This window comes from Grampus griseus (assembly GCF_964374135.1).
Source record: "Grampus griseus genome assembly, chromosome: 9".
Lineage (NCBI taxonomy): Eukaryota > Metazoa > Chordata > Mammalia > Artiodactyla > Delphinidae > Grampus > Grampus griseus.
The window spans coordinates 11,244,077-11,269,148 of NC_139003.1; the positions used below are offsets into that span (position 1 = coordinate 11,244,077).

Consider the following 25,072-nt stretch of genomic DNA (forward strand, 5'->3'; position numbering starts at 1 on the left):
AATCTGAGAAGAAAGGGCATGTCCATCATTTTCTCTTTGTTTAGAATGTCGTTCTATGGGCTGTTGGAGGGAAGGAGAAATTCTATGAATCTTTACCCTTTGTCACTAAGTTTCCCCCACACTCTTCTAGAGGTGCTCATCACTTCCTTGTTCCTCAAGCCGTAGATTAAGGAATTCAGCACTGGGGTCACCACAGCATAGAACAGGGTGACCATCTTCTCCTGTTCTGCTGAGGAGCCAGCCATGGGTCTCAAGTATGTGAAGATGGCTGTTCCAAAGCACATGGAAACCACAATGAGGTGAGAGGCGCACGTCCCAAATGCTTTGTGGCGTCCCTGGGCAGAATGAAGACACAGAATCGCAGCAACTATACGACCACAGGAGAACAGAACAAGAAAACAGGGAAGCATGATCACCAGAAATCCTGAGATGAGATGGCCACCATGACCTTGTTGAAGGAGATGTCCACACAGGTCAGCCTCAGCACAGCCAACATCTCACAGGCAAAGTGATGAACAACCTTATGGCACAGAGGTAGCTGAAAGATGATTGTCTGCATCAGTGAATTCATGAAACCAGCCAGCAAGCAGCCAGCAGCCGGCCCCAGGCACAGCCCTCCGTGCATGGTGACTGCACAGTGCAGTGGACAGCACACTGCCACACAGCGGTCATAAGCCATGGCTTCCAGCAAGAAGAACTCTGTGCTGCTCACTGCCAAGGAGATAAACAGCTGGTGCACACAGCTGTAGAATGTGATAGACTCCTGGGCTGACCAGAAGGAAGTGAATGAGCATCTGGGGGCCAGTTATGTTGATATAACAGATGTCCACAAATGACAGGATACTGAGGAAAACGTACATGGGTGTGTTTAGCCTGCTATCCAGTCTGATAAGGAGGATGATGAGGAAGTTCCCCAGCACAGTCATCAGATATATGGCCAGGAGAAGGACAAAGAGGGAGACCTGAGTCTCCCAGCAGCTGGACAGTCCCAGCAGAATGAACTCACTCATCCATGTCTGGTCTTCCCTGCCCATGAGCTTCTGAAGACCAAACCCAAGTTATAAATCAAAAAAACTAGATACGTAAGGTGCCAGAGGACCTTATAAGGTCACTTAGACCAAACAGCCATCTAGTATTAAGTGGTGTCGTTTTTCAGATTGTATGTCTCCTTCTGGGAAACAACAGAACCCACTGATGTGGCTCAGATCCAAGGAGAAGCTTCCTTAAGCAGAAATGTTTTCACTAAAATGCTTATTTGAGTTAAAAAGATTAACTGTATAACATGATATTTTTTCTTTAAAGCCAACTCCTAACCATGGAGTTTGTTTACTTCCCTGTTAGACACCGGTTTTTCCCTCCTTACTATCTCAGAATCCATACTGAATGGAACCTAATAGGTATGAACAGGTTTTCTTTTTAATTTACTTTTTTTACTTCTGGATTCTTTGACTATGAAAATGAGATATTAAATTTCCACCCTTTTAAAATCACAAATTTGGGGTTGTAAGTTAGAAGGTAGCAAATATAAAATAGTTTTTAGTAGCTAAAAATTATCGAAAATTACATCTTAGAGTCAGTGAGATAAAAAATGAAGACCTGGGTGACCAGGCTCATTTTTGAAAAATCTTCACCTGTTTGTCTTTTACCTGGCTGAGAGAATAAGAGGAAAGGATCTGCAATATTGCATTTCTCCTCCCTTGAAAGAGCAGCAGATCACGGGGTCGACAGCAGAGTATGGCTGTCAAGAAACAAATCAAAGATGCGCTAACTGTCTTCCTTAGTAAATGCTAAGAGCTCGAAGAGTTGCCACACGTGCTGGCCTATTAACTAAAAGGTAAGGGGAAACTGGTTGCACATTCCCTCTGATTCTATTTGTATGTATTCTAGATAGTGATTATTGTGATTTGGAGACCATATAATGTGACGGAAAAAATTAATTAGAATTAACTCAGTGAAATGACTGTTGATGATCTCTTTCCTTTAACCGTCCTTACTTTTATCTTTATCTGAAATATTTGACTATCCCCTGCCCCTTAGAAAACTCTGTCTTTTCTCATCCTTGTGCTATGCTCCCTCTACTGTGACTCACATGACCAGAAGGTAATACTCTACTCTGCTCAATACCATCCCCAAACTTTCTAATCCTGCTGATATATTAGTATTTCCGAAAGCTCAAGGGCTCTAGTATTCTTTCTGGAACTCTTAGTAATCTTATTTGTACCTTGTCAAATCTCAAGTGATTTCCAAAAACCTCACGGACTGAACAAAGCCCACTCTAGATTTCCCACATACCCTGTCCCTCTAATTACTCTGTCCTTTAGGTAGAGAAAGTGAAACGCATGCACTGCTGTGACAAGGAGATATTATCTGTTTGCTGTCTGTGATCAGATAGTGCCATTGAATATATGATGAGAATCATATTTTGTGTTGAGGGCATTCATGACAGTAAGGGCAGCTAACTGCAGATAAATAGGGTGCCAAAGGTGATTGGATTAGCCAGCAGAGAAGGGTCTACTGGCATTTGCATTTGATAATCTTTTATCTAGAAATGAATTAAGCTTGATAAACCATTCCTACTCTGAGAGATAATTTATGTAAATTACAAGAGGAGGCAATAAAAGTACAAAATGTTCCTTAATTCTTTAGAATTTACTCTAGAGCTTCAGATCAGCAAGCCACTTTGTAATATTTCTATCAAAGAAAGAGGAAACCTACCTTTTTATCCCCAATGAAAAGGGAAAAGTTGGAATATAAAATTATCACTGGTGAAGACCTCAGGTACAAAAGAGAGATAAGTGACTTCAAAGGGGAAAATCAGTGCCTGAGACCTGTCAGCGGAACCTGACAATGTACAGATGATAATTTAATAGATAATATTCCTAGGGAGGTGCATGAGGCAGTCTCTGATTCTGCTATAATACATGAAACAATTCATGTAACATGAGTTCACCAGGAGAGGGCTAAAAGGAAAAAAAAATACAGTGCAGGAGGTAGCTGATGATTCTTTAAGGTCTTCTCAGGTACCAGATAAGGAGACTTGACTGAAAAATCTGATGATAGTATCTTGTGGTTTTGAGTTTCCACTTCTTAAAAACTAATAATAGTTAAGGGCTTGACAAAGAAAATGTAGTAATCCCTGGTCTTGGATCAGTAATTCCGCTTAAAGGCTCAGCAAGGTATTGTTTACAAATAGAAACACTCATGGTTCACATGACACATTTCTGTACCATCTTCATGTTTTCTAAAGTGCCTCTCCCCAGGAGTGAATGAACGACCTGCCTGGCCAATGAACTTGCATTTCCCAGTTCGACTGTCACTACTACAGCTGCTCCTCAGTATCCCTGGGATTGGTTTCAGGACTCCAGTGGACACCAAAATCCACAGATGCTCAAGTCCCTTAGAGAAAATGACCTAGTATTTGCATATAACCTACACACATCCTCCTGTACACTTTAAATCATCTCTAGATTACTCATAATATCTAATTACAAAGTAAATGATAAGTAAATAGTTGCTAGCATTAAGCAAATTCAAGTTTTGCTTTTGTGAACTTTCTGGAATTTTTTTAATATTTTCAATCCATGGTCGGTGAACCCACAGATGTAGAACCTGTGGATCTGGAGGTCCAACTGTAGCTTCTTCATCTGTCTAAAGGGAGCACAAATTCAAGTCTGTCCCAATTCGTTGGAGTGAGGGAAGTAGGGAGGATAATAGAAAAAGGATATGACATCAATAGGAAAAAGAATAATTTTTTAACCAAAAGTAAAATGTTTAAAACACTTTTGAAAATATGGTATGTAAATAAAAGTTAAAAACAGATTTTCAAAAATAAGGTGGAGGTGTTGTAAGTGACAATAATAGTAAGATAAACAGCATTCCTAAACCACCTCTCCTTCCAAGAACTGTGATTCAAGCGTCCTGAAGTTCTACATCAGAAGTGTTCTCAAAAGAAGCCACCTGGAAAGCTTGAGATTTCCCACCAATGTTGACTGGCTAAGTTGCTATCCCCACCCCATTCCCACTCCCTAATGCATACCTACAACTACACTGCTTGGAGCAACAGGAAGTTTAGAGCCAGTCATCTAGACGAAGTTACCGTCTGACCATCACTGTTTAAGAATGAGCTAGTTAACACAAACCTGTTCTCAGATCCAAATTTCCAGCAGTGGACAAGTGCTGGGGGGAGTGCAATGTGACACAGGGAACACGACCTGTAGCAAATAAGTTCAATGTTTCCCATGAATGCAGTAAAAGCCCCAGGCTGGGTGCTTCATTTCTCAGAGGTATTCGAGAGAAATTTCTCCCCAGTTTGGCTACCCAAATGTATTTTCTTAAAACCAATTGCAAAAATGGGACCTTAATCTCTGTAGTAACCAAACTCAACCCAAGTTTCACATGAGCCCAGAAAGAAGCTGTGTATTAAGGAAATCCTTGCTTCTTGACTCATAATCCTAAGAACCCAATGGAGAGCCTCTGAGCATGACTGCCTTACCTCCAGAAAAAGAGGTCAGCATTGCCCAGGAAGAGCAGGGCTGGGCAAGAAGTGGGATTTTATTTTCCCTCAGAGATAAAATCTCTACAGGCCAATTATGCTGTGCTTGTTAGGTTTCCACTGTTTTTTCACCTTCTCTGTATGGTGACTCTCTCACCTTAAACTCTCATCTGCTTTTAAAAGAATTTACAAGTGAGAATTCAGTTTTCCCTGAGCCAGAAACAGGAGAGAAGAGAATCTGAATCCCCAGTTCCCCTGGAGACATTCTCCTGTCTTTGTTGAAGTTTCACTTTGAGGTAGTTAAAACTTGCCCATGACTTTCTGTCCATGTACTCATGATTGAGACTATCTGAGCCAAAGTGCCCAATTATTTATGGACCGTCAAGGGGATCTTTGGGCAATATCTCCTGTAACAAGGTTCTGAAATTGTACATAAGCTATGATCATCTATTATCTACACAACTTATGCAACTTTTTCATGGGACATATCTCCATTTTGTCTCACTATTGGGAGGTTCCTTTTAACTGGGCATTGTCACTATGTATTTTTGTATCTAGATTTTTGCCCTCATTTTCTAAAAATACTACAAAAATTTACTACCCACTTAAAGGCATCTCAAATCTGATATCCATCCCATTGATGGATATTTAGGTGGTTTCTAATTTGTGGCTATTAGAAACAACACTGCTATGAACATTCACATAAACACACTCACTCTCACACACACACACACACACACACACACACACACTCATCTTTTGTCCCAGACATGTACTGTACTCATTTCTGTTGCCTAGTAGTGGAACTGCTATATCACAGATTATGTGTGTGTCCCACTTTAGCTAATATCACCAGTTCTGTCAAAACAGATGTTTCAATTATATTCCCACCAACTCCGTATGAGTATTCCTTTGCTCTAACATTCTTTGTCCTTGGATTAAGTCTTTTTCATTTTAGCCATTCTGATGTGTACATAGTAGTATCTCACTGTGATTATATTTTACATTTCTATGATAACTAATGAGGCTCCACATATTTTTAAGTATTTACTGACTATTCGGATATTCCACTTTCTGAGGTGTGTGTTCAATTTCTTGCCTATTTTCCTATTGGGTTATTTCTCTTTCTTTTATTGATTTTAGTTCTTTATATATTTTGAATATGAGTCACTTGTCATTTATATGTATCACAAATATTTTCTCCCACCTATTCATTCTCTAATGGGTGTCTCTGATGAAGAGATGTTCTTAATTTTAATGTAGTTCTATTCATAATTGTTCTTCATATAGTTACTGCATTTTGAGTCTTGAGTGAGAAATCTCTGTCTCTCCCAAATCATGACGTTATTCTTCAATGCCATCTTCTGGGAGTTTTAATGTTTTACTTTTCACATCTAGATCAACAATGTATCTGGAATTTCTTTCTGTGCATATGACACAGGAACCTAGATTCATTTTTTTCTATGTGAATATCCACTTTTATTGAGAGACAATTCTTTCCTCACTATTCTCCTGTGTTACCACAAACCAAATTTTAATTTGTATGTGTAGGTTTTTCTCTAGACTATTTTTCAATGATCCATGGGTCTACTTAGATCTATTATTATACCAGTACTGCATTGTCTCAATTACTGTAGTTTTATAATAAACCTTGTTTATAGCAGTATAAATCCTCCAACTTGATTCTACATTTTCAAATTGTTTCGGCTCTTCATGGCTATTTGAATATTCAATCTGACTCTAGAATTAGAATTAGATTTCCAGGGGAAAAAAAAAAAACTTTGTGAAATTTTAATTGGGATTTTACCTAAAAATCAATTTGGGGAGAAGTGACATTTCTATGCTATTCAGTATTCCAATCCATAAAAAAAAATATTCTCCCATTTATTTAATATCTTTCCTTTTTTCTATGTATATTTTTTCTGTGTGTTGTATATGTCTTACTAGATTTGTTCCCAGGTATGATGGTTTGAAGTGCTGTTTTAAATAGTAACTTTTAAATTATATAAAAATGTAACTGGCTTTTATATATTAAATATGTATATATGAAATTACTTTTGTGGATGAGTGGTGTTATTTCTTCCTTATATATTTGGTAGAATTCACTGGTGAAGCCACCTGGCCTGAAATGCTCTTTGTTAAAAAATTCTTAAATATGGATTCAAATTTCTTAGTATATAGGACTATTCTATTTCTTCATGTGTCCATTTTGGTCAGGTTTATCTTTCCTGGGAATTTATCTTTTTCATCTAACTTTTCAAATTTATTAGTCCAAATCTGTTAATATCTTCTTATATATTTTAATGTATATAGAATCTGTGGTAATGTCTCTTTTCTTTCCTAATATTGCCTATTTCTTCCACTTCTCTTTGTCTTCTTTTATTTGTCTTGGAAATGGATAATAGTTTACTATACACTATTTTTAATATCACTTGATGCAAGGAGAACAAAGATGGGGTAGTCCCACCCCTTAGAAAATACCACTTAATAGGTACAGGCAGAAGACAAATATTTCCTCTTTCAAGCACTTAAATCTGGAAACTATAAAAGAAATCAAACATCATGAAAAATTTCCTAAGATACAGGTGAAGAGAACAGAAGTATCCACCACCCCAAAACATAAAACTCAGTGTCTGTAATCCAGTAAAAAAATTTTCCAAGCATACAAAGAGGCAGAAGAGTTTCCAGGCCACAGCCCAAGGAGAGGGAATGCAAACAAGCCATAATGAGGAGAAAAATCAACGAATAAAAATTAGGCAGTAACAGCAGAGGTGATAAAATTAGAATACAAGCACACTAAGACAGCATTGTAAATACAATTCACATTCACATTTCAAGAAGACAGAGAAAACACTAAGCACGAGGAGGAAAGGAACCAAAGATATAAGAATACCCAATTCACACTATAAGGTGATGAAAAATATGATACCTAAAATGAAAAATACACTGGATAAGATCAATAGCAGATTAGACACTGCAGAGGAAGAGATCGGAGAACTTGCAGACATAGCAATAGAAACTATCCAAAATGAAGTAGAGAAAAAAGGAGTGAAAAAAACTGAACGGTGCTTCAATAAGCTGTGAGAAATATCAAACATGAAATCAGAGTCCCAGAAGTAAAAAGGAGTACTGGGGTATAGGGGAAGACATAACCAATACTTTAAAAATATTAAACTCAAATTTCCAAATATAATGAAGAGAAAGAACCTACACATTCAAGTAGTTCAGCAAACCTCAAGCATTTTTTAAAAATGAAGAAAAACATTACAAAGTGCTACATTATCAAAGTGCTGAAAAGCAATAATAAGAACAAAATTATGAAAGCAGTTGTAAAAAAAATGCATTACATAACAGAGAAAAAAAAATATTAACAGAAAAACTGAAAGAAAAAAAATGCCAACCTAGAATTCTATGCCCAGAGAAAATGTCTTTTAAAAATAAAAGAGAAATAAAGATACTTTCAGTTATTGATAAAAGTATTCATAGTCAACAGACAAAATATTACAAGCAAAGTTAAGGACATACACCTAAGAAAAAATAAAGATGAGAATAGAAATCAATGGAAAAGAGAAAAATAGAAAAAAAAATCAAGATGAGTCTTTGAAGGCATCAATAAAATTGATGAACTTCTATCTAGACTGATCAAGAAAGAAGAGACGAGACACAAATTATCAATATAAAAAATGAAAGGGGTGACATCACTACTGATCCTACAGACATCAAAAGAATAAAAACAAAACCTTATGAATATAGTCTATGTTAATACATTTGACTACTCAGACGAAATGGAAAAATTTTTAATTTCTTTCACAAGTTTTGTGCTGCCAAACTCGTAAAAGAAGAAACAGATAACGTGAATGGTCCTATATCTAAACAACAGACCAAATGGCTTTACTGGTGAATTAAACCAAACATTTTAGGAAGAAGTATTGCAAAATCTACCAAACTCTTCTAGAAACCTTCAGCAGAAGTAACTTTGCTCCTTTAATTCTTTAAATATTACCCTGATATCTAAACCAAACAAAAACATTGCAAATAAAAAAGAAAACTACAGACCAAAATCACTCATCATCATAGACACAAAAATACTTTTAAAATATTAGTAAACTGAATCCAGCTTATGATAAATATGTTATTTCCAAGTTGAGTTTATCCCAGGAATGCAAAGTTAGTAAAACTTTCAATTGGTCAATATTCTTCAAAAGTGTCAAGGCATGAAAGACAAGGAAAGACAAGCTGTTACAGAATGAAGGAGATTAAAGAGAAATAATAAGCAAATGTAATGTGGGATCCTGGATAGTATTCTAAATTAAAAAAAGTAAATAATTAGTGAGAAAACTGATAAAATTAGACCAAGCACTATAATTTACCTAAAAATGAAATAATATTAATTACACCAATGTTACATTCCTGGTTTTGTTGTTTGTACTATGGTCATGTAAGATGTTAACTTTACGGTAAACTTTCTGTACTATATTTTCAAACTTTCCTTAAGTCTAAAACTAGTTCAAAATAAAATCGTTTTTAAAAAAACTAAAAAATGTGATTTACCAAATCAAGAGTCTACAGAGATTACCTATATATGATAATATATATGTACTGAGATATATATATGATATATATGATATCTATTGAGATATATATGATATATATGATATCTATATGAGATATGATATATCTCAATAGACATGAGAAAAATTTTGACAAAATTCAATATCCATTAATTATAAAAACTAAGGAATCTAGAGATAGAAGAGAAAGTCCCTGGTCTGAAAAAGGACATTAACAAAGTTCTAATAGTCAACATCCTTCTTAATGGTGAATGACTGAATGATTCCCCTCTAAGATCCAGAAAAATGAAGCAGATTTACTCTCAACACCCCTATTCAACACTGTATTAGAGGTTCTAGTCACTGCAATAAAGAAAGAAAAAGAAATAAAAGGAGAATCTACCAATAACAAAAAAAAGGAAATCTAATAAGGGGTTTTAACAATGACAAAGGATGCACATCAGTATGAAATAATAAATTTTATTTCTATATTCTAGCAATGAATGAAGTGGAAACTGAAATTATAATAGAGTATCATGTAAAGTACATTAAAATCACGGAATACTAGAAAAAGAGCTAATGAAACATGTGTAAGATTTTTATCATGGAAACTACAAACAAAATGATCAGAGACATTAAAGAAGACCTAAATAAATGGAAAGAAATACCATGTTCACGAACTGTAGGATTCAATATTGCTGAGCTGACAGTTCTCCCCTACTATTTGACTTATAAATTTGATGCAATCCTAATCAAATTTCCATCAGGCTGTTTTGAAACATTTGACAAGCTGATTCTAAAATGTATGTGGAAAACAAGGAACCTAGAATACAGACTAAGTAATTTTGAAAATGTAGAACAAATTTGGAGTGACACTCTCTGATTTAAAGACTTACTATTAAGCTACAGTACTCAATACAATCTAACACTGCTTTATCAGTAGAGGCATGGGTCAATGGAACAGACAAAAGAAGTTTCCCTTTCTAGCCAAGAGACAGAAACAGGGCTTGAACTTACCCTCCCATCAGAAAGAACTATAGATCAGGACAAAATATATTAAACTACAATTTTCATGGCATTGGACATCAGGCAATGAAGGACAATGATCCATGAGATATGGTGAAAAAATACCACGTTAACACTAATCAAAAGAAAGCTAGAGTTTCTATATTAATATCACTCAAAGTAGATTTCAGAGCAAAGAACACTACCAGGGATAAAGAAAAGCATTTCATAATAGTAAAAGATTCATCAAGAATACAGAAGAATTGTAAATACTGAGGCACTTAATAACACAGCCTCAAAACACATGAAGCAGAAACTGATAGAAATGCAAGGAGAAATAGGCAAATTCACAATTATAGTTAGAGATTTCAATACTTCTCAATAATTGATGGAACAAGTAGAAAGAAGCGAATAATAAGGAAATGGTAAGGAAATAGAAAACTTCAACAGCACTATCAACAGTGGACTAATTAACATTTATGGAATACTCCAATCAACAATTACAGAAAACACCTTTTTTTCAAGTATGTATGCGACATTTACAAAGATTGAACGTATGACTGGTGATAAAATAAGTTTCCATTAAGCAAAACAATTCAAGTAAAAAATATGTTAATGCCTCATAACCCTAACAGAGGGCTTGACTGAGGAAGGGCCACAGCACCCAGGGTAAGCCAACCTGGACCCATCTCCGAGCTTTTTCCGCTGGAGCTAGCAGACAAGTCAGGATTTTGTCTCTCACATCATGTTGTATATCTGGGGCCTCCAAGGGTCACTTTTTCCACCTCACAGAGGAAATCGATGAATGATAGAAAAGAACAAGCTCCACAGAGAGAAGCAAAGCCAAGAGGCAGGAAATACGAAAAAATTTAAAAAGACAAACTTCAAGAAAATCTTTAGACTCTAGATTCAGTTATTCATGATACTGATTACAATATTCCACAGTTAAGGTATTTAATTTATTTAATTTTTAGCTTTGCTTCTCCAGTTTGTTTTGGGTCTTGTCACTTGAAACTCTAACGGTCCTAACTATAATGGTAACACTACGGCTCTGTGGGTTTTTCACATCTTCACCTGAACGCTGATCCACACACAGCAGACTTAAAGTGCCAGAACTCCCTGCGGTATCCCAAAAGGCGTGTCCTTGTCGAGAGTTAGGACGCCTTTGGGTTCAGACAAGCCAAGGCTGAACTGCATCTCGGCTGTATGTGTTGATTACTCGCTGTCTGAGCTTGCATGAGTTACGTATACTCGAAACTCATATTTTATCCCCAATGTGGATAATAATATCTGTATTTTAAGGAAAGGCATTAATATAAGGTTACAGAATTTAGGAGACCTTTAAAGTTTAAAATTAGTAAGTGTAGCACAGAGCTAGCTAATATTACTCTGCTCTTTCAGATTTTTATAAATCTGACTTAAATCCTATATTTATATAACTGATGGGAATTCTAATACCCCCTCTAAAAGTCTCTAGACTTCTTGGCTCCCAAAAAGTGAATAAGCATCTGTGAAACAGAACTACTTTATAACAGAACCCCGCAAAGCACAGTCATTAAATAAAAATATATAGAACAGGTGATCAAGTGTCCAGACTGCTCATAGGGGCTTGATGAGGAAGTATCACAGCACTGCCACCAGGTACTTGGCCAGAAGTTGAACAGGGTCTCCAGTGACTCAGGTCCCACAGCAGGGTGAATTCACTCAACTTTCAGTTGTCCATACCTTTGTGGCTGTAAAGGCCAAAAGTAGGGGTAGAAACCAACTGGGCAGAAGGATTTGCTTAGATAGAGTAGGTCAAGGTAGTCAAGGCCCAGGGTTATAGACTAAGATAGTAAAAAACAGATGAAGCAGACATCAAGCCTATAACGAATTAACTCTAGGACTATATGTCTTCTGACCTCTGTGCTTATGATTCACTTGTGAATATTGGTGCCCAAACAAGGAATAGTTCTCTACAGATGGAGCAGTTTGTCTCAGCCCTTTATTCATCATCATCCCTCAAAGAAAACTTTTTAGACATCTTTTTCTTAATCACCCACCCCATGAAAATTTAATACCTTAGATATTCTGTATATCTGTTTAAATGGTCCCTTTGAAGGACCATAAGCCATTGCAATATCGAAGATATATATATATATATATATATATATATATATATATATATATACACTTTTTTTTTTTTTTTTTTTTTTTTGCGGTACTTGGGCCTCTCACTGTTGTGGCCTCTCCCATTGCGGAGCACAGGCTCCAGACGTGCAGGCCCAGCGGCCATGGCTCACGGGCCCAGCCGCTCCACGGCATGTGGGATCCTCCCAGACCGGGGCACGAACCCACGTCCCCTGCATTGGCAGGCGGACTTTCAACCACTGCGCCACCAGGGAAGCCCAATACCGAAGATATTTTTGCCCCCCGCCCATGAAGACCAATTTTCACCGCTTGGGGGATGATACCTCCTACAATGAGAATGCATGAGACAGAATTTGTTCTTTGTTGCCAAAAATTAGAGGTCTGTTTTCTAGACACTACTCTGGCGTCTACTCTTCTGTCAGAGCCCTTAGGTTGTTTGGGATGGACTAGTGAGTTGGTCAGGGAGGACAGGAGGTGGGGGAAAATGGGTAGAACACTTTATGAGGAAAAAAACAAAGATAATAGCAAACAGTTATCAAGTGCTTTTTGTGTGTCAGCCATTTTACTAACTGCTTTACATATATTTCACTCAATACTCTCAAATTTCTCATGAGGAGCTTATTATTCTTTGTAAGTTATGAAAAAGAGAGCTGATTCTTAGAGAGGTTTTATAACTTGCCCAGGATCGCACTTCTTGTTTTGTTATCCTGCTACACTTTGATGAGGAAGATGTAGAAGGCTCAAAGCAGTCAGGAAATAGTATGCGTACAGTGGTGAGATACTTTCCATGAGATGGAAAACAATCTCACGATACTGAGGGTCAGATTTCACCGAGAGTAGCCTAGCCCCAATTTGGAACGAGAAGGACAGCCAAACCACATCAGTCTGACTTGGTTGTGTATATTTTATAGGACCTATATTTTATACAATAGGCTTAGATCTCAAAATCCTGAATTTTAGTGGGATGAATAGGGGAGCACCTGATGGTCCCAGACATCATGATAAGGGACAGTTACAGAGTGAAGCTTCAGCTTGTATGTAAGGGAATGTGTCCCCAAAAGACCTGTCACTGTGGTTAAATGCTGCTACGGCTAAGAAGTAATACAAATCATCCAATTAATATTCAACCGAGATCTAAGAATTATGCTCAGTGTGCGATTCACGTCCTCCATTCACCCATTAGTATGGAGTCCTTAGATCTTGGGTAAATGGACCTAAACGACTATGAGAAATGAGATGCTTTCTGAAATGCAAACTGAAGTGAGGGCCACTTCATTTTCTCTTAGAAGCCTTCACCATTATAACAGTCTACATGCAGAAAAGAATCCCTTCTTCCTTTGAATATCAGGACTCTTTATGAACCCTTTCTTCCTTTGAGTGTCAGGGCTCTTTATGCGCATACCTCGTGTTATAATTTTGCACTTTTGTTCTATTTCCCCGATAATGGTGTAGCAAACTATTGCCCAAAGGCCAAATTTGGCCTGCCATTTGTTTTTGCATGGCCCACAAGAAAAGAATATTTTTATATTTTTAAATCGTTGAAAAAATAAAAATAATATTTTATGATGTAAAAATTATATAAAATTCAAATTTAAAATTTCAGTGTCCATATATTTAGATTTATTGCTACCAGCCACATTCATTCTTTTTTTATGTATTATCTATGGCTATTTTACTGCTACCATGGCAGAGCTGAATAGCTGTGATGTAGAATGTATGGCCCACAGAGTCTAACATATTTTCTATCTGTCCTAATACAGAAACAGTTTCCCAACCCCTGCCCTAGAGGACTGTAAATTTCTTGAGGTAGCGGCTATACTTGAACACAACTTTGATACCCCACAATGCCAAAAGCACTGTCTACAACAAAGTCAATGCCTACAAAATGATCAACTGTAACTTTGTTTTAGAGAAGGCTGAGAATAAAGATAAAGTTGGTCAAATTAGAGGAAAAATATGACCTTTGTGACCTTGTAATTGAAGACACTGAGATGAAATTCAGACATACTTTAGGCTCAGTGATGTCCACAGGTAAAAGGGGCACATTTGTCTATACCCATGTGGACTATTAACCTTCACCATTCTCGGACTTCCCTGGTGGTGGAGTGGTTAAGAATCCACCTGCTAATGCAGGGGACACGGGTTCGAGCCCTGGTCAGGGAAGATCTCATATGCTGTGGAGCAACTAAGCCCGTGCACCACGACTACTGAGCCTGCGCTCTAGAGCCCACAAGCCACAACTAATGAGCCCATGTGCCACAACTACTGAAGCCCCCATGCCCTAGACCCCTTGCGCCACAACTGCTGAGCCCATGTGCTGCAACTACTGAAGCTCGTGTGCCTAGAGTCCGCGCTCCGCAAAAGGAGAAGCCACTGCAATGAGAAGGCCGCGCACCACAACAAAGAGTAGCCCCCGCTCACCACAACTAGAGAAAGCCCAAGTGCAGCAAAGAAGACCCAACACAGCCAAAAAAAAAAAAAAAACAAAAAACCTGCACCATTCTCAAGTCTCACTCCTGTATCTCTTCCTCCTTCCCCTGTACTCTCAGCCATGGGTACTCCATCTTATTTCACAGAGAAAATAGGTGCCGGTGGAAACCCTTCAACTTCTGATCACCAACGCCCAAACGCAAATCAACCAAAAGCCAATCAACTGACTTAATAATGAGACCAAAAAAAAAGAAGAGGCCCTCTTTTATACTCCTTGAAGAGAGTGAGAGGACCCACTATTACCATATTTTTTGTCTCCTTCCCTTACCTATCCCTTGTGTAATCATTTCTTTCCCCTCTTTTACCTTATTTAGGTTTATCCTGAGAGACAAGGTACACTCACAGACAATGCCAGCTCACAAGATTTACAGAGATTAAGTAGGGTTTTGGTGTGTGTGTGCGTGTGTGTGTGTGTGTGTGTGTGTGTGTGTGATGGGAAGGGGAATACAAGAAGGCCTTTAATGTGGAGACTTGAGAATAACACCTGCAGAGCAGACTGACCTATCCTGATAACACAAAACCAAAGCTGTATTATCGTTCACCGGCTTCTCCAAGAAAACTGCTTTTCTTAGATTAACTATGTCTTAACATTGTATTCATTTATTTCCTTGTTTATTTGCTTATTTTTTCCCCAAGATCTCAGAGAAAAGAAAGTTTGCTGAATTTTCAGAAATTACAATTTTACCTTTTGAATGGTACCCAATATACATGCAATAGTTTTCTTATTAAATTATTCATATGCTAATTAGCAGTAACTTAATCTCATCTTTTTCTTAAATAATGTCACTGTGTACAAACAACCCTCGATTATATCCTTACCATGGTAAAATGTGACTTTGGTCGATGCTTCTCCTCTCCTCTATTTCCATTACTCAGACAGAGTCTGTATACCCACATGCGGTAGGTCATCCACAAAAACATTTTAGTCAGCGTTGACAGCAGCGCCCCCCTTAGGATACTGACTCACACAATTAATGAACCTGACTATATATGCCACACAATATTTTAAGTGAGTGTTCAAATATGAAAATGCATTTTGTTCCCAATGGAAATACAATAACCTCTTTAAAATGTGGTTGAATAAAATCAGTGTTCCAAGGTACGATCCAAGAATGGGTCAATGATTACAACGATTTTTCATGCTGCTATCAAAAACAATAAATGATATTTTCCTCAAATACTCTGAGGCCATATGAACGGATACTGAGTGGTTAACAGTGGGAAGTTCTATTACAGCAGGGCTTAGTTTCTCTGAACATGCTGCTGGGACATGAAAGCACCCTGACATCCCACACCCCAGCCCAATCACTCAGCCCCCTACCCGGCACCACAAGAACACATTTTGTCCTCTCCTTCCTGGTTGCCAGGGCAACGCAGTAACAATGCTTCATAGCTGAGTTGGGTGGGAAAGCACACGAGCAAAGCTCTTTTCTCTAAGTGATGCTCATGATTCATCGAGTTGCCAGTTTTGACGTTAATCCAGATAACTGCCCTAGTAGTTTCTGAAAGGCCCCCTTCACCTCCTTATTCCTCAGACTGTAAATCATGGGGTTCAGCATGGGTGTCAAAATGGCACAGAAGAGAGAGCTCGACTTCTCCTGAAAGACAGAAGGGCGGGAGCGTGGTTGGATGTAAGTGAAAAGGGCCACGCCACAGCACAGGACAACTACTGCGAGGTGAGAGGCACAGGTGTGGAAGGCTTCCTTTCTCCCCTCTGTGGACTGGATCTTTAGGGTGGTGGAGATGATCTGGATGTAGGACAAGAGAACCAAGCAGGAAGGTGTCATCAGCAGAACAATACTAGAAACCATGACTGCGATCTCACTGGAGGAGGTGTCCACACAGGCCAGCCTGACCACAGCTAGGAGTTCGCAGGATATGTGATCAATATACTTGTTGTGCCCATGGACAACTGAAAGGTGATGGTGGTCTGCATGAGAGAGCTGACAGAGGCACTGACCCAGGATGTGATAGCCAACTAGTACAGAGCCCTCCATGCATGATGACCAAGTATCTCAGGGGGTCACACACAGCCACATAGCGGTCATAGGCCATCACTGCCAGAAGAACTAACTCAATCCCACCCAGGCCCAGGGAGGAAAATAACTGGGCTGTACAGCTCACATATGGGATTCCTTTATGTTCTGCAAGAAAATGCACCAGCATCTGAGGGACAATGCTTGTGGCATAAGAGACATCAACAAGGGAGAGGTTGGTGAGAAAGAAATACATGGGAGTCTGGAGTCGGCTGTCCAGTCTGATCAGAAGAATAATGAGGAAGTTCCCCAGCACTGTCACCAGGTACATAACCAAGAACAGGACAGAGAGAGCCAGAGAGAGCAACCCGAGTGTCCCAGTCACTGGACAGGCCAAGGAGAATGAATTCTCTCACCAAAGTATGGTTATCTGCTCCCATTTAAAAATGTGAGGATTATTAATCTGCAGAGAGACAGAAATAACAGAATCTACTGAATCACAGAACCATAAAAATAACTTTTATCAATACAAACTATATACAATTGGCCACCCTTAGTCAGATGTTTCACATCACTCATGGGCCAAGATGACAGGCTTCATCCTGATATACACTGTATCCATTCTGCATCAGAGAACAGGACAGCACCTTCCTAAGGACTTGATGTTGTCCCTGGGAGGCCCAGTTAAAGCCTGAAGATAATGCATTACAATTTTAGGAGCTGCACATCTTTACCAACTTGCCTAAGTTTCTAGGGCAAGGGAAGGATGGTAGATAACAATGGCAGGTAAACTGATAAACAGTGAAGAAAAACTTGGTAGGAAAGTTACAAAAACTACCTTAAATATGTCAACTAGATCCATTATGATGACATGTATAAATCTATTATAAAAAGAAATATTGAAAAGAGGCAGCGGCTTGTGAAAAGATCTGGAATCAGAGAATCTAGGTTTGAAAACTGATTTTATTTACCAGCTATGTGATGTAGGTTTAGTGACAAACTTTTACATATGAAACAGGTAATATTATACAACTCACAAGTACATTTAAGCTCACATGTAGGTAATTTATGGAGAAAGTACTCTGTGAACTATTACTTGTAGCAGTACTGTAGTAGTATGGGTATTAGTAGTCATATGATCTCTGCCTTGGCGTAAATAAAGTAGCAAACATGTTTTTCCCATGTAACCCCCCCCTCAACAATTCAGTCATAAATAATATTGGAGGCAACTTTTAATAGAACTGAGGGCTTAGGAATAGTTGGGTCACTTTGAGGACCTGGGGACCATTTGTCTTTCTGATAGCCTTGGGTCTCTTTAGCCTCAGTGAGATACAGTGGGGTAGATGATTGTAATTGTACTTGTTCTTTTCATTTTTCTCCTTTCAACTTGCTGCTGTTAAAAATCTACCCTTTTATATGGGCTCAAAGTGAAGGAAATGAGAGTGTGAATGCTTGACTTTTTATTTACAAAAGAGAAAGGGAAGCAAATGTTTAAATACCTTTTTTTTTTTTTTTTTGCTCTACGCGGGCTTTCAAAAAAAATGAATAGTCTTAGGTTAAAATTAATCAGCATACCAATGGAAGATATTTCAGCTATTTTAATAAAATACTTTGCTGTAAAGCATAGTATAATAATTCTACAGATAATAAATTTTAGAAATAAGACAGGACAAGATTGTGGATTGTGTGGGAATTCTGCTCAGGATGAACTTAATTCTGTATACATTTAGACATCACAGATCTGTTTGTGCATGAAAGTGATGTGAAGAAATTTGTGTTGCATGATTAACGTGGAGGCAGTGTGTAGGATGTGTGGAGTGGGTAGAGCTTACGTCAGGGAAATTTACAAGGAAGGCATTACACTTCATAAAGTGGGATTGATGAGGGCAAACGTAAGTGTGAATGAACACTAAATGAAAGATGGAAGATACGTAATTAAAACAAAGATTTATTTATTTATTTGAGGCTTAAATAAATGAGGATTTATTCTATGGAGTGGTGAGGAAGAAGAAAAAAATCAATCATGATGTGTTAGAAGAGTGGGAGAACTTTTAGTTCCATTGTCAGACATGAAGAAGTGAGGAAGGAATACAGCATGTGGGGAGATGAATGGAGATGTTCGTGAGATATTTATGAAATATTTTTTAAATTGTTGGGAAAAGCATCTGGAGCTTTGGAGGGAAGTCTAGGAGATAAATGTAGAATTGAGGGTGAGCTACATACAGTTGATAATATTACTGTAGTTAGAAATCAAAAACCCTTCAAGAAAAGAAAACTATAGAAAGAAGAGTATTAACTGTGAGCAAGAAACTTACGAAGTTCTCACAGTACTGGGGTAGGAGAATTTAGGAAAATTACCCAAGAATGCAGATGAGGAATAACAGATTGGAGGAAAATCCGATCAGAAGTGAATGATAGAGTTGAGAGTTGGAAGGAGGAATTAGTTAACACTGTTAAAAGTTAGCAATGAAAATGAAATGAAAGTTTCTGAGTTTGATGCCAGGAAGGCCATGAGTGACCTTTAAGAGTACAGTTTCTATGGATTAGTGAAGGTGAAAACTGCATTTCCATGGCTTAAATGAAGAATGTTTTGAGGAAATAAACCCAGCAAGTGGATACCAATCATTTGAGAACTCTGGATGTGAAAGAAAGAAATAATTAGAGTGAAAAATAGCAAAGATTCCTCTCTCCACGGTGAGAGGCATGTATATTTTTTATAATGAGGGAAAGGGAGTCCATCAGAAGCAGGAGAAACCCCAGGATGACAGACTAAATGAAGAAATAAGATACTGAAAGAGAGAGCGAGCATGGAATCAAAGGTTAGATCAATTATCATCACCAAATAATGGGTACCTGCCCTAATTCAGTCATTAGTATAGGAATGTTGGGTCTTCAACTGCTTAATTTCACCGATGATCCTTTCAGTAGGCCAGTATTATCCACATTATATAGGTGAAGAGTAATGAGACTCAGAGAGGCCAAGTGGCTTGCTTCAGGAAGTGGAAGAGAATGAATTCAAAGCAGAAACTATTAGACTCCGAAGCTCATACCTGCACTCAGTGGCACTGTCACCTGTGTGTAATGAGGCACAAGCTGTAGTGGAGAGATGTGCAGGGTGAGTAAAAGGAGCACAGGGGGGTCACTGGCTGGCATGTTCTCCAGGCGGCTTGCACATGCACCAGGGGAAAAAAATGATGTGATGATGATCTGTTTTGTGTCATTTCCTCTATGGATGGGTTAAGTCTTTGAACACAGGTAAGTGTAATATTCGCCTTGAAACACCAACATCTAGCCAAGATGAGACTTTATAGATATTTGCCAAATTAACAGAAAAAGAAATGTCTACTTTCTGCTGCAGATCTGCTATATATTCAACAAAGTGAACAGATTTTTTAAGTTAAATATTTTCTTGCAGTCTTACAATTATATCTGAAGGCCTTCTTTGAGGCAAGTAGATGTTATTTCAGCCTGACCATGTTGAAGAAAAGCAAAGTGAGGGGCGGTGGTAGAAGTATCTTGATAGAGCAGTGGAGGACATCAGGTTTGTGGACATCACAAAAGAGGTTTATGAAAATTTATGTATCTGAATCATGAAATATATGGCCATTTCTAGACCTACTTGCTTTGTTTTGTCCTGTAACAGGTTTTCAACTTAAAAACAGAACAATTATTTTGCCAGCAAAATGCGTTTATTTGGGAGAGGGTTTACTGCAAGAGAAATCGCAATTCAGGACATGCAAGCTGTAGCAGAAGCCATAGAAGTCCCACAAACAAAGGAGAGGAACCTCATAGAGTAAAAGGAGGATGTTGGGAAGGGCTGTTTTGAACCAAAGTCCTTTGGAGGACATTGAGAATTCAGGGTTGTGATGGTTTCTCACTGGCTGAGTTGCTGGGGTAGTCGGTTACTTACAAGAGATGCAATGTGTGTATCTTTTCCTGTTGAGGTTTGTAATTGATGATTCTTTCCTGTTGATGATCCTTCCCTGGGGCCTGTAATTGACAATCCTTCCGTAATTTACACTGATGGTCGGCTTGAGACTCCCCATCAGGCCTCCCTTAGGCAGGGTTTTCCTTTATTAATTTTCACACAGGTAAGAGAGTTGAAGGATAGACAATATTCACTTTTCTGCTCAGAGACCCTACCCTAACCCCAAAGGGTTTGTGGATGACAGAAGCAGCTCTGTTTCTGCCCTCAAGCCCTCTTACTGCCTTATCTCCTATTTTCCTTTATTTTGTACTTTATTTTGTACACTGCATGAAAAGTTAGTGAATTAGGCAGGCATGGAGAAATAGTAAGAATGAATCAGTCCTATAAAAATTTTTAAAATGTAAATGGCTTCTTATTAATATTCAAAATTGACATTATACAATTCTACTGAAAAAGCACTTTCTGGGTGAAAGAAAGCAAAAAGTCAACTCCATTCCTCTGTACATCTACATGAATTCATACCTCCTTCTCTGCCTTCGACAGAGTAGCCCCCATTTGCCGCAACTAGAGAAAGCCCACGCGCAGCAACGAAGACACAATGCAGCCAAAAATTAATTAAAAAACAAAAAACTGAGACCATTACAAATGACAGAGGGATGAGGAATGACACAAATTACAGGAAAAATCAGGCATGAGGTTTGGAGAGCAAAGACCAACTCCTCACGGTTAAAAATATAACCTTTGCTGAACCTAGTTAAACATACTTCCATGTGCCTTCTCCCATTATTCCAGTTATTAATACAACAAATAGAACTAAAATGCCTTCTATGACAAAGAAATGAAAACAGAAAATTAGTTTTCAGATTCCTAATACGACATATTTTATATAATTTAATACAACTAATTAGTTCAATTTAGTCAGTTATAATTTTTTTTTGTTTAAATAAAGAAAATGTGTCCATTTAAGCTTAAACCTATTTGACCTCTGTATTGGGATTCTAAACAGTCTTGGATGGGACAAGTGAAAGCCCTGAATAAAGAAGCAGAACACATGACTGTGGGCCCCACATATTTATACACCTGCGCCATAGCAACGGCACTTTCAGTTAAAGAAAGAGTTCTCTGACTCGTGACTCGAGAGTTGGCTGATGTAGACACTGAGTGTATCCACCTTGAGAAGTAGTATTTGCATCATCCTCATGTACGGAAACAGGGCCCAGGGCCCTTTGGGTGGCTGACATCTCAAAGATGAGTCTGACATGCTGAAAGAAGAATTAACTTTTTTTTCTATTTGGGGTCTTGTTAACCTCTTTAGCCTGATACGATTACTTGAATTTTTACTTAATCAAGTCCAATTTTTAAACTCAGTTTCTCAAACACGTGCAACCTAACATTCACTTTTGGTGACATATTTTATTATGGTTTCATCCTGTGAATTCTCACCTTCTTTGTATTTCTTGTCCCCTGTTACTAAGACCAGGGTTTTCTTTTGCAGTAAAATTCCCTCTGTCTGGCAAGTCTCCACAGTGCAGTCCCTACAGCCAATTCTAGAGGAACCAAGCCTGAGATGGGAGGAGACATAGATCCTAACTCCAATTCACTCCCTAAGTGCTGAAGGTCTTTGCATAAACCATTAACTGCCTTACATCTTAATTTATCTGTTATTAAAAGGAAAAGCATAGTATCATGTGTAGCAAACCCTTCAGAAATAATTGAGACAGAAGGCTTTAAAGCAATTAATAATTTATCTTTTCTTGTCTGGAAATGTAATATGCTAATATTCCCACCATCTGCTAGTTAATACTAATACCTAACTAAAGATTTTATAATTCTGGGCTTTTTCTTTAGTGTCTTTGTCTCTTTATAACAGTACTAAACCTGGGAGAGGTCTGTTGAAAAATATTATACCCAAGCCTCATGCTTTCTGCAAAGCAGAATTATTTTACTATATAATTTGCTATGATACTTAGAATAAGATTTCACCAGTCATGTTTCATATCCCTAATCCAAAGTCCCTAATAAGTCACATAATTTCACACTCCCACATGCTGTTGATGCCTCTCAAATATTAATCAGTGTCTAACAAAATAAACATCTCTGTTACCATCTATGTCTAAGTGGATCTAAAGAGCTTTCCCTTCCAACAAAGAGGTGGACCATGTAGAATAGAAACCCCCAAATTCCTTGGGCTCCAGGCTCATAAGTCATCTGGGACTGACTGTGATTGTGAGGAGCACTGCTGGGAGCAAGCTGACAAGAGCTCCAGAAACAGCTCCAACACAGACCTAACGGCTTCGGCAGCAGTTGCGCTGGCCAACGTTGGGCCAACAGATTCCCCTCGGGAGCCCCATGCATTAGAATGTTAATTGCTGCCCCCATTCCCAATTCACAAGAGCAGGGCCTCCATGCTGCCCTTCTCCCTGTGGAAGGCTGTTCTCCATCCTTCTCCCACCAACATCTTCATTATAGCCTTAAGTCACTCTAAAAAGAGAAGCAGCTTACTGAGGCTTTAGTACATTCTCCTATAACCCAAGTCAAACTTTAGCCTTCAATGCCCCAATCTAGGGAGAAGTGATGGGGCTGCATCTAATTCTAGTGTAAATACCATTTCTCCCCTTTTGGATCCAGATGCCCTTATTTCTTCTCCTAGAGACAAGAGAGATGTACACCTCAGTCCCCTGATGTACGTGCAGTCTCATGGGCTTCTGTGAGCATTGGGAGTATAATGGACATCCTAGTACATTTCTCATAGTACTACGAGCTCAGAAAATAGACATCAGCATTAAATACACAGATTTTAAAATCCAGCTCTACAGAAAGTTGATAAAGGGAGCTTCAGCAACTACTGAAAAAAAATGGAAAAGCAATAAGGTCACCCAAAATCCTTAACACAGAAGGGTGAAACTTCTACACCTCTTTAAACATTTTTTCAGGTTTACTGATGTATAATTAACAAATAAAATTGTAAAATATTTGATGTGCAAAAAGTAATTATTTGATATATGTATACATTGTGAAGTGATTCAAACTATTTTTTAAATTAAATTTTGTATTTTAAAATCATTGTGGATTTACATGCTGTTGTATTAAATAATACAGAAGTATCACTTGTACCCTTTTCTAGTTTCCCCCAATGGTAATATCTTGCAATTTATAAGTTTATAGCTTTACATTTAAGTCCGTGGCCCACTTAGGTGAATTTTTTTAATAAGCTGTAAGACCCACGGAGCTGCTTTTTTTTCTTTTGCCTATGGATGGATGGCCAATTCCTCCAGGACCATTTCTTGTAAAGTCTATCTTTCTCCATAAATTGCTTTGGACCGTTGTCAAAAATTAGTACAGTACATACATGTATTTATTTCTGGGTCCCCTATTGTGTTCCACTGATCTATGCATCTATCCCACATAGACGGGATACCACATAGTCTTTATTACTGTCGATATATAATAAACCTTAAAACTGGATAGATTGATTCCCCCCTCATTTTATATTCCTTTTTCAAAATTGTTTCACTATTCTACTTCCTTTGCCCTTCTATATAAATTTTAGAACAGTCTTCTGTATACGTGCAAAAAAATCTTGGGCTTTTGATAGGAATTGTGTTAAACCTATATATACATTTGTGGAGAATTCAAATCTTTACTGAGTCTTCCAATCTGTGAACACAGTTTCTCTCCATTTATTGAAATAATTTTTTCTCTTTTATTTGCAATATGTAGTTTTAAGCATATAAATTCTGTATATTTTGTCAGATTTACATAAAATTATTTCATTTTTGAGCTCTTGTAATTGGTATTGTATTTTTAATTTCAGTGTTCACATATTTATTGTTAGTATATAGAAATACAATGGATTTTTGCTTCTCTTATATCCTGTGGCCTTGAAGAATTTACTTACTCTAGGAGATCTGCATAGATTCCTTGGGATTTTCTAGGTAGACAACAGAAACTATCTAGTAGGGACAGCTTTATTTCATCGTTTCCAATCTGCATGCCTTCATTTTCTTTCTTACTTTACTGCATGGCTAGAATGCCTAGCACTACGTTGAATAAGAATGTTGAGAGCAGATATTACCACCCCATTCCTGATCTTAGGGGGAAATCATTCATTTATTATTTAGTATAGTGTTAGCTGTGGGCTTTTTGTAAATGCTGTTTCTCAAGTTGAGGAAGTTGCCCTCTATTCCTATTTTTTGAGGATTTCTATTATGAATATGTGTTGAATTTCATCAAATTTTTTCTGCATTAGTTGATGATTATGTAATTTTTCTTTCTTAGTCTATAAATATTGTCTATACATCGATTTATTTTCAAACGTTGAACCAGACTTGCGTTCCTGAAATAAACTCCACTATGCTGTATACTTCTTTTTATATACTGATGTATGCTATTTGCTAAAACATTGTTAAGAATGTTTACATCTATTTTCAAGAGATATATTGGTTTGTGGTTTTATGTGTCTTTTTTATGGTTTTGGTATCAGGATAATACTAGCTTCATA

The 25,072-nt window shown here is 37.7% G+C and overlaps 1 pseudogene across 1 annotated transcript; it reads right to left on the reverse strand.

The window, feature by feature from the left end:
• Positions 1-92: 92 nt before the first annotated feature.
• LOC309826926 lies at positions 93-17,083 on the reverse strand (annotated as a pseudogene). The gene is made up of 2 exons: positions 16,131-17,083; positions 93-1,040 (listed from the first exon to the last, which is right to left on the reverse strand). The product of its transcript is annotated as an uncharacterized misc_RNA (transcript).
• Positions 17,084-25,072: the final 7,989 nt, after the last annotated feature.